The sequence below is a fragment of the Sardina pilchardus genome, chromosome 5, assembly GCF_963854185.1.
Source record: "Sardina pilchardus chromosome 5, fSarPil1.1, whole genome shotgun sequence".
NCBI classification, from domain to species: Eukaryota; Metazoa; Chordata; class Actinopteri; order Clupeiformes; family Clupeidae; genus Sardina; species Sardina pilchardus.
In genome coordinates, this window is record NC_084998.1 from 952,898 (window position 1) to 962,323 (window position 9,426).

Below are 9,426 nucleotides of genomic sequence, written 5' to 3' on the forward strand. Positions count from 1 at the left end.
CACCAGCACCACTCCCAGCTCCGTGTAGATGTGATGGCCTGTGCTGACCGTGCCTGGGTGCAGGTCATCTGGTCTCTCTCGTCTCTGCTGTTTATATTAGGATGATGTGGTGAGCGCGCGTCACCATTTGTGTAATCTCACGATGACTTGGCACTTTGCTGTGCAACACAACACAGCACATCAGCACACGTCAGACACAGCAGCTCCCACGCTTGGTCCCAGAATGCAACACTTGAGAAGCTTGACCAGCTGTAGACAATGAGTGGCAGCCCGAGCGTGATGTCACATTTAGGCTACCAGAGATTGCACATTTCATGCATCATTCCACAAAGTGCTTCATCAAGTTATTCAATTAGGCTACATATAGCTTGAACTCAATTAGGCTAAACATATAGCTTGAACTCAATTATGCTAAACATATGACTTGAACTCAATTAGGCTAAACATATCCCTGCTGAAAAAAACAGCAAGAAACCAGCTTAGGCTGGTAGCTGGTTTTAGCTGGTCTTTGCTGGTCTTTGCCCAAAACACAGTTATTATTGGTGGTCTTTGCTGGTGTAGCTGGTTAGGCCACCAGCTAGACATGCTGGCGTGACCATCTGAGGAAGCTGGTCGTGCTGGTGTGACCAGCCTGTCGTTTGGGATACAACTGGTTTAAGATGGTCATGCTGGTGACCAGCCTGTCAAGCTTGACAAAGATGGTCAAGCTGGTTTTCTAGAATAACCAACATAAGCTGGCGTGGCCAGTAAAAACCAGCAATGTAGACCAGCAACACCAACTAAAATGACCAGCTTAAGGTGGTACGACAATCAAAACCAGCTGAATTACCATCATAAGCTGGGTAAACCAGCTGAAGGTGTGTTTTCGCGAGAGTTTTGCTGGTCTAGCTGGTTAACCATCAAAGGGTGGTCAAATAAGCTGGTTAACAAGCTGGTCAACCAGCAAACCACCTTTAGCTGGTCAGGCTGTTTTTTTCAGCAGGGATGGCTTGAACTCAATTAGGCTAAACATACATACTGTAGCTTGAACTCAATTAGGCTAAACATATGGCTTGAACTCAATTAGGCTAAACATACATACTGTAGCTTGAACTCAATTAGGCTAAACATACTGTACATACTGTAGCTTGAACTCAATTAGGCTAAACATATGGCTTGAACTCAACTAGGCTAAACATACATACTGTAGCTTGAACTCAAACAAGAGTGACATCAAATTTGGCATCTTACCTGTTGTTAGGCCTGGAATGTTCATCTTTACAAAATGTCACATGCAGCCATGCTTACATGCTGCTTCCTGCACATGCGTTTTAGTATATCATAGTATGTTCATTATTGTGTTATAGTATATCATAGTATATTGTTCATTATTGAAAGCTTCGCTCTAATGCCGTTATATATCATAGTATAATGTTCATTATTGAAAGCTTCGCTCTAATGCGTTTTAGTATATCATAGTATAATGTTCATTATTGAAAGCTTTGCTCTAATGCGTTATAGTATATCACAGTATAATGTTCATTATTGTGTTATAGTATATCATAGGGTCCGTGTACTTTTTCGTTCATTCGTTATTCTATTTTGGAATGAAATGTGAAAATGTGAAAAGGGTGCAACTTGGTGTTTTCTTCAAAAGAATAAAAGCAGAAATGTCTGTATTTTGTTTTCAAAATGTGTAATCATCTTCAAATAATAGTATTAGAAAAAAACGACATTTCCGATAATTTTTTAATTTGTGATATTCATTTATTCCTTTATTTTAGCCTATTCCATTTGACTGATCCTATCTTTTCCCTGGAAGTAGGCCTACACCGTTTCGCGCACCACGCACTCACGCATCTCCACACCACAATATTCCTCCCGTGGGGTATAGCCTATGAACCTCGATTAGTGAGGTAGCGAGGTATGTTGCGCTCAGAGCTAGGGTATGCTGTCATACGAAAGTGAATCTTTTCTAGTGTCACTGTATCACCATGGTATCTTAAGCTGCCAACCAAACCTGGGAGCAGTGGCTTTCACGAAACTCACTCAGGGGTGAATTTATCAAACTAGGCGGTAGCCTACTTTGGGGTTAACTGTAACCATTTTTGAGGCCGTTTAAATGCACCAAATCAACAGGCCACCTGTTCACCATTCACCATTCAAATCAACAGGCCAACAGCCTCCGAAAATACCAACTAGGCTTTCAGCTCAGAGCGCGTTCTCTGGGTTTGGGTGAATTTGGCCAATCGTGAAACGTGGAGATGCACAAGACCGCCTATATTAAAACAAGATTACTACGCTAAAACAGAGCCACTTTCGTGTCACAGCATACCCTGGCTTTGAGCGCAACATACCTCGCTAACGCACTAATCGAGGTTCGTAGTATACCCCACTGGTCACCCAAAACCTGGGTCCAAAATAGACCCAAATGCAATCCAGAATAGCCTTTTTTAAAATTCAGTTTTTGTTTTTTCCAAAAGTTCATTGTTTCATTTTCAATACGTAAAATATATCAAAACGTGGCACTATATTCAATTTCACAAGTCATACATCAGCGTCAAAATTCATATACAACTCCTTTTTCATTTCCCATGCAACTTCCAAAATAGAATAATGAATGAACGAAAAAGTACACGGACCTCACAGTATAATGTTCATTATTGAAAGCTTCGCTCTAATGCGTTTTAGTATATCACAGTATAATGTTCATTATTGTGTTATAGTATATCATAATATATTGTTCATTATTGAAAGCTTCGCTCTAATGCCGTTTGTTGGACTGATGCTTGACTCCAAGCTCAGGATAGCTGTGGAGGAGCTGTGGTTCTTCGTTCACAACGCCAACCCAGCGCTGGGGCGGGACGCATTAAACCAACACACACCACGTGGATGACACATGACCACAAACCCACCGCTGGGGCGGGACGCATTAAACCAACACACACCACATGGATGGCACATGCCCACAAACCCACCGCTGGGGCGGGACGCATTAAACCAACACACACCACGTGGATGGCACATGCCCACAAACCCACCGCTGGAGAGGGAGGCATGGATGGCACATGCCCACAAACCCACCGCTGGAGAGGGAGGCATGGATGCACATGGCCACAGACGCTCCTGTGGGCTCGGCCCCGTTCACACTCATTCCAGCACTGACTGCCTCAATGCCTGAGCCAGGTGTGGATGATCTCAGGTGTGGATGATCGGTTGTTGCTAAGCAGCCAGCCATGGCAGCTGCCAATGTACAGGGACCTCCTGACACAGAAGTTGCTATGGCACCCAGAACCTGAGAGCTGGCGTTTTACCACCTGGCTCCTGAATAGACGAGACTTTTAAGTATACTGCCCAGCCACCTCCACCTGCACTCTATAAGTATACTGCCCGGCTATCTCCACCTGCACCCTTTAAGTATACTGACCAGCCATCTCCAAGTATAGTACCCAGCCATCTCCACCTGCACCCTTTAAGTTTACTGCCCAGCCACCTCCACCTGCACCCTTTAAGTACACTGGCCAGCTATCTCCAAGTATACTACCTGCTTCCTAAAAGGTGCCGGGGGCCTTTGGCCTCCAACCACAAACAAGGTCAACGTCTTGGAGCCCCTAGATGATATCAAGATCAAATGTTCAGTCAGGACAGGGCTGGCGCTTGCTCTGGCGTCTGTATAACAGGTGAGGCACCAGACAGCCCTAGCAGTGAACCCTGCAAACTTCACTCAAGCACATAACAGGACCCCTGCTAGACCCCCTGAAGTTTGCCTACAGAGCAAACAGGTCGGCGGATGATGCCATCAATATGGGACTGCAATTCCTCCTGCATCACTTCGACTCCCCAGGGACGTATGCAATTCCTCCTGCACCACCTCGACTCCCCAGGGACGTATGCAATTCCTCCTGCACCACCTCGACTCCCCAGGGACGTATGCAATTCCTCCTGCACCACCTCGACTCCCCAGGGACGTATGCAATTCCTCCTGCACCACCTCGACTCCCCAGGGACATGCAGCAGCTTGTCAGACTGGGGAGTACCTTATCAAAAACCCGGTCCATCAGTACAGGTGCCCCACAGGGGTGTGTCCCCAACAGGACTGTGGAGATGACAGTGGACTTCCTTTAGGTTCCTGGGATCAACAATCTCACAGGACCTAAAATGGTCTTCCCACATTGACACTATCCAGTAGAAGGCCCAGCAGAGGTTATACTTCCTGAGACAGCTAAGGAAGTTTAATCTGCCGAAGGAGCTGCTGACCACTTTCTACTCAGCGATCATTCAGTCGGTCATCTGCAATTTCATCACTGTCTGGTTTGGGTCAGCCACTAAACAGGACAGGGCCAGACTGCAACGGACAATAAAGGCTACAGAGAGGATTATTGGAGCTGACCTCCCTTCCGTCCAGGACCTGTACCAGTCCAGGGTCAGGAAATGTCAGCAAAAATCTCTACAGACCCCTCACATCCTGATCACAAACTGTTCGACCTCCTTCCCTCTGGCAGACGATACAGGGCACTGTTTGCTGTTTTACCCTTACACCGAACAAAGTCAATCACCTGGTCTGCTCATCTACCTCATATCATGTGCACTTCAATCTTACAGTTACAATATTGCTATTAATACATTATCATTGCACTGAACTGCCTTGCACTATATTTCTATTTCATCATAAACCTCTATAGTCTATACTATGATTGCTCCATTCCCACCCTCTTTCAGTTGCATATTGCTCGTGCGTCTGGCCTGTGCCTGTTGGCTGCCTTGAAGGGGACAACAGGCCCGCATTCCCCCCCTTCCCCTACTCCACCCATAGCATCTATCTATCATCTATTGTTTATTCTTATACAGCCTAACTGCCTGTATTCTATTCGTACTGTTCTGTAGTTTTATTTATTCTTTCCTTTTATGTTATTGTTGAGTGTTGTTCTTGAGAGCAAAGATTCACCAGAGCCAAATTCCTTGTTTGTTTTTGCAAATCTGGCCAATAAAGCTGATTCTGATTTATAAAACTAAGTATAAAACTAAGTTTAAAACGTTGCATTTATGAAATTCACTGTATTTTATCCGTATTTTATGTACAAAGTACCACCATGCAAACAAAACACAAATCAACATTGACCTTGAGGTCTTGTTTTGAGAGTAAAATCTTTTGGGACGTCTCAGAATACAGTCCCGTGTCACCTCATTAACAAGCTTATACATTATTAATGAGCGGAGTGTCACTCATCTCTGTTTATGCAGTGCACTGACTGCACGAGGATGCCATCGTCGTGGTTACAGAACTGCGGCCTTCTCCAGCCCGAGTGAACTGGACACTTCTTAAATGAAAAGAAAAAATGAATCCCTAATAATCAGCACGCTGAAATGGCCTACTCCTGCATTGTCAGAGGGGTTCACGTCGCTCTACCGTTAGGACATAAGGTTTATTATCAGATAATCTCGTTCAAGTCAAGTCAAGTCAAGTTTATTCATATAGCGCATTTCATACACAGGTCATTCAATGTGCTTTACATAAACAAAACCAAACAGTAGTAGCAGATGAAAGCATAGATGGGCAAAGAATAATAATAATAATAAAAATATCATAATAGAACATAAAAAGAAAGCATGAATCAAGGTAAAATCAATAAAGAATAATTGACAAGAAAACATAAAAGACTTAAGGTGGAATAATTAAAAGACAGATACAGGTCTGTTCTTAAAGTAATTTAGCAAACCAGTGATAGTGATCCTTCTCAAACGTAAGGCTTTAGCATTATCATTCAGCGATGAGTGCGCTGGTCTACTGTTAGGGCATAAGGCTTTAGCATGATCAGTCAGAGGTGTGTGTGCTGGTCTACCGTTAGGGCATAAGGCTTTAGCATGATCAGTCAGAGGTGTGTCTACCGTTAGGGCAGAAGGCTTCAGCATGATCAGTCAGAGCTGTGCTGGTCTACCGTTAGGGCAGAAGGCTTCAGGAGAAAAATGAGTGTTTACGCACAGAGCTCTGTGTGCAGTATGTGATGCACTAAACCCAAATGAAGGCGCTGTCTGAACATGTGTTCCTGAACTAAACCCAAATGAAGGCCCTGTCTGAGCATGTGTTCCTGAACTAAACCCAAATGAAGGCGCTGTCTGAGCATGTGTTCCTGAACTAAACCCAAATGAAGGCGCTGTCTGAGCATGTGTTCCTGAACTAAACCCAAATGAAGGCGCTGTCTGAGCATGTGTTCCTGAACTAAACCCAAATGAAGGCGCTGTCTGAGCATGTGTTCCTGAACTAAACCCAAATGAAGGCGCTGTCTGAGCATGTGTTCCTGAACTAAACCCAAATGAAGGCGCTGTCTGAGCATGTGTTCCTGAACTAAACCCAAATGAAGGCGCTGTCTGAGCATGTGTTCCTGAACTAAACCCAAATGAAGGCGCTGTCTGAGCATGTGTTCCTGAACTAAACCCAAATGAAGGCGCTGTCTGAGCATGTGTTCCTGAACTAAACCCAAATGAAGGCCCTGTCTGAACATGTGTTCCAAGTGCCACACTACATGACGCATGCTGATGGGCGCACGTTCCTCTTGATGCAGAAAAGGAAATAGCATTTGAAATGGCAACTGAATGTCTTGTCTCTGGCGCCGTAGATCAGGGGACTGAGGCACAGGGGCAGGATGTTCAGGCACAGGAACAGTGCGTAGTTCAGCGGAGCCACCACCACTAGGGGCAGCGTGCTCACAGCCAGCGCCCGGCGGAACACTCCGAACAGGATGGACAGGAGGAACAGACCGCACTGCACTATGTGCAGCAGGATGGTTCTGTGGGCCTTACTCGCACTGGTCTTCTCAGAGTTCGTGGACTTGGCCACCAGCAAGACAGCAATATATGTGTAGATTATTACAACACTCACCAGCGCAAACACGGTGGCCGTGAAAGCCGTGTTGATGCTGAGCGAGATCTGCATTTGGAACAGTATGAAGTCTGAGCAGGTCCTCTGCCTGGTCTGAGTGCGGACTTCCAACACTAGGCTAGCAGTCAGCTCAGCAGTCCAGAATATGAAGCTCAGTATCCACACCACACCTACTGACGCAGTGGTCCGCCTTTTGTCCACTATCTGTGCGTGTCGAAGAGGGAAGCATATGGCTATGTAGCGTTCCAGAGACATAAGGCCAATGTAAAGCGGCGAGATGGTGTTGATGACTCGAGAGGCAAGGTAGATCAAAAAGCAGACATAACCTACTACCTGTACACTTTCCACATCAAATTTACTGTGGTGCAAAATGTAGAACATGATGGTAAACAACAGCTGTAGAGAGTTAGACACGAGTAGGCCACCAAACAGTATGTACCGAGGGGTTTCACAGAATATCTCTTTAGACCTCAGAGTGAACATCATGACTACATTGAGATACAGGAAGAGGAAACAGGGGGTCATAGACAGGAGGGCACGGAATGGAAGCACGTCGGTGAAAGAGAAAGAGGAGTTAGCAGATGATACATTTGTGATGTTCTCCATAGCTGCAGTCATCCGTGCACTCAAAGCAAATGATCAACGACGTCTACAAGCCAATCCTGCAACAAACTCTTGCATCACTGATACATAAAACCAGGGCTCTGAAGGAAATGGAAAATAACACAAATAAAACTAGAAAAGCACTCCGAGAGCACAGCACTCCCAAAATGTAATTGTTCTTCCTTGGGTCATTTCAGACCTTTCCTGAAATCCATCCAGAAAAGACAGACAAACAAACATACAAACCCGATGAAAACATACCCTCCTTGGCGGAGGTAATAAATCAAGAACAATACAATGATCTCATATTTAAATAAATATATAATTACTCTAAACATGCATTAAATGCAGAATGTAAGTCAGAAAAGAATGAAAATAATGTCAAACCTCAATGGAATATTGTTTACATGATTACAATGCAATTGCATGGCACTGTTAACATTACATATTTCCTTTCATGATTCGATACTGATCCAGGGTCTGAGCCAGGGTCCCAGTAGCCTACTCATGTGAAAAACTTAATAAAGAGTATAAAAGGGTAAACTTCATAAACGTCATAAAGTGTAAACAGAAATGTGACCCAGCAACATGGATGAAATATATAATGTATCATTTATATACAGATTGGCAGATACATAATCAAATCGTGTATGTACAATTCTCACATCATGGAGTCAGTACAGATGTCTTGACCATGCCAGAGCGCAGGTCAGCTGGTGTCACAGACTCTCCCTTTATATCACACTGATGTGATGACTTCTGCGTCACTGTTTGGATGATCTCACGATGATTTAGCATTTTCTAATGGATATACACAATAGTCTTGTTTAGTGTGTGCAGGTGGCTGAGAACAACAGGGATAACGTCACCAAGTGATACTCCACCTGATACTTATCTCACTTACTTGCTAAATATCATATATTAGTCAACGTTATACACTTTATAGTTATGTAACCTTTGATAAGAAGTGAAGCGATATTGTATCACTTATCATCACAAGTGATTCTATCCGTAACACTCAAAGCAGGACAACAGACCCACCCCATGCCCATGAACCAGCCAAGGCCTCGGAGAGTGTGGAGCTCTCAGCCATAGAGTGCGGTAGTCATGTGGAAGCTTGTATTCAGCTTGTTTTTAGCGTTAGCATTTTAACGATTCCTGGTTAGTAAGAAAAAATCTCTACGGGAAAATGAATGGAGTTTTGGGTAATACAGTTAAAATAAGGTCTGAACGAAGCAACGGCTGTCAAAAACCTTGTAGTGAGCAGCAGTTAATTAACTATTCAGCCATTCCAACTGGCAGATGCTTTGCATCTATAGAAAACCAGTCATGTTTTTGAATGGTCGTGCATCATTCCCTCAGTATTTTGGACCAACATGCCATGGCATGTTTTCAAACGGTAGTATGCGCGAGAGAGCAATATCTCCAATGCAAAGTCAGACGAAATGTTACTTTTGTCGAGAAACACGATTTTTGTCAATATTAACCCTGGTAATAGTACAGTTCACCACTTATGAGTATTTTCAATCAATCAACAGCTCAAAAAACCTATTTTAGGGTGCAGTGACCCTTTAACTATTCAGCCATTCCAACTGGCAGTTGTCATGACCTATGATTCCCACCAACTGTTTCCTCTTCCCATAACTGTTGCAAGATAAAAATCCTCACTACAATAATTAAAGGGACACTTCCCCGATTAGCATTAATAAGCTTTGCATCTATAGAAAACCAGTCATGTTTTTGAATGGTCGTGCATCATTCCCTCAGTTTGCCCTAAACGGGCTAGGGGTGGGACCCACTCACGCTACAGACCTATTACAGATCAGTGGGCGGGACTCCCACTTGCAGAAATTAATTATATTAATTATAAGGCCACCATCATTTAAATGACATCCATATGGTATTAGGCAGACATTCTGCTGTGTTTTGCAAGTAAATGCAAGTAGAAAATAATATATAAATGGAAT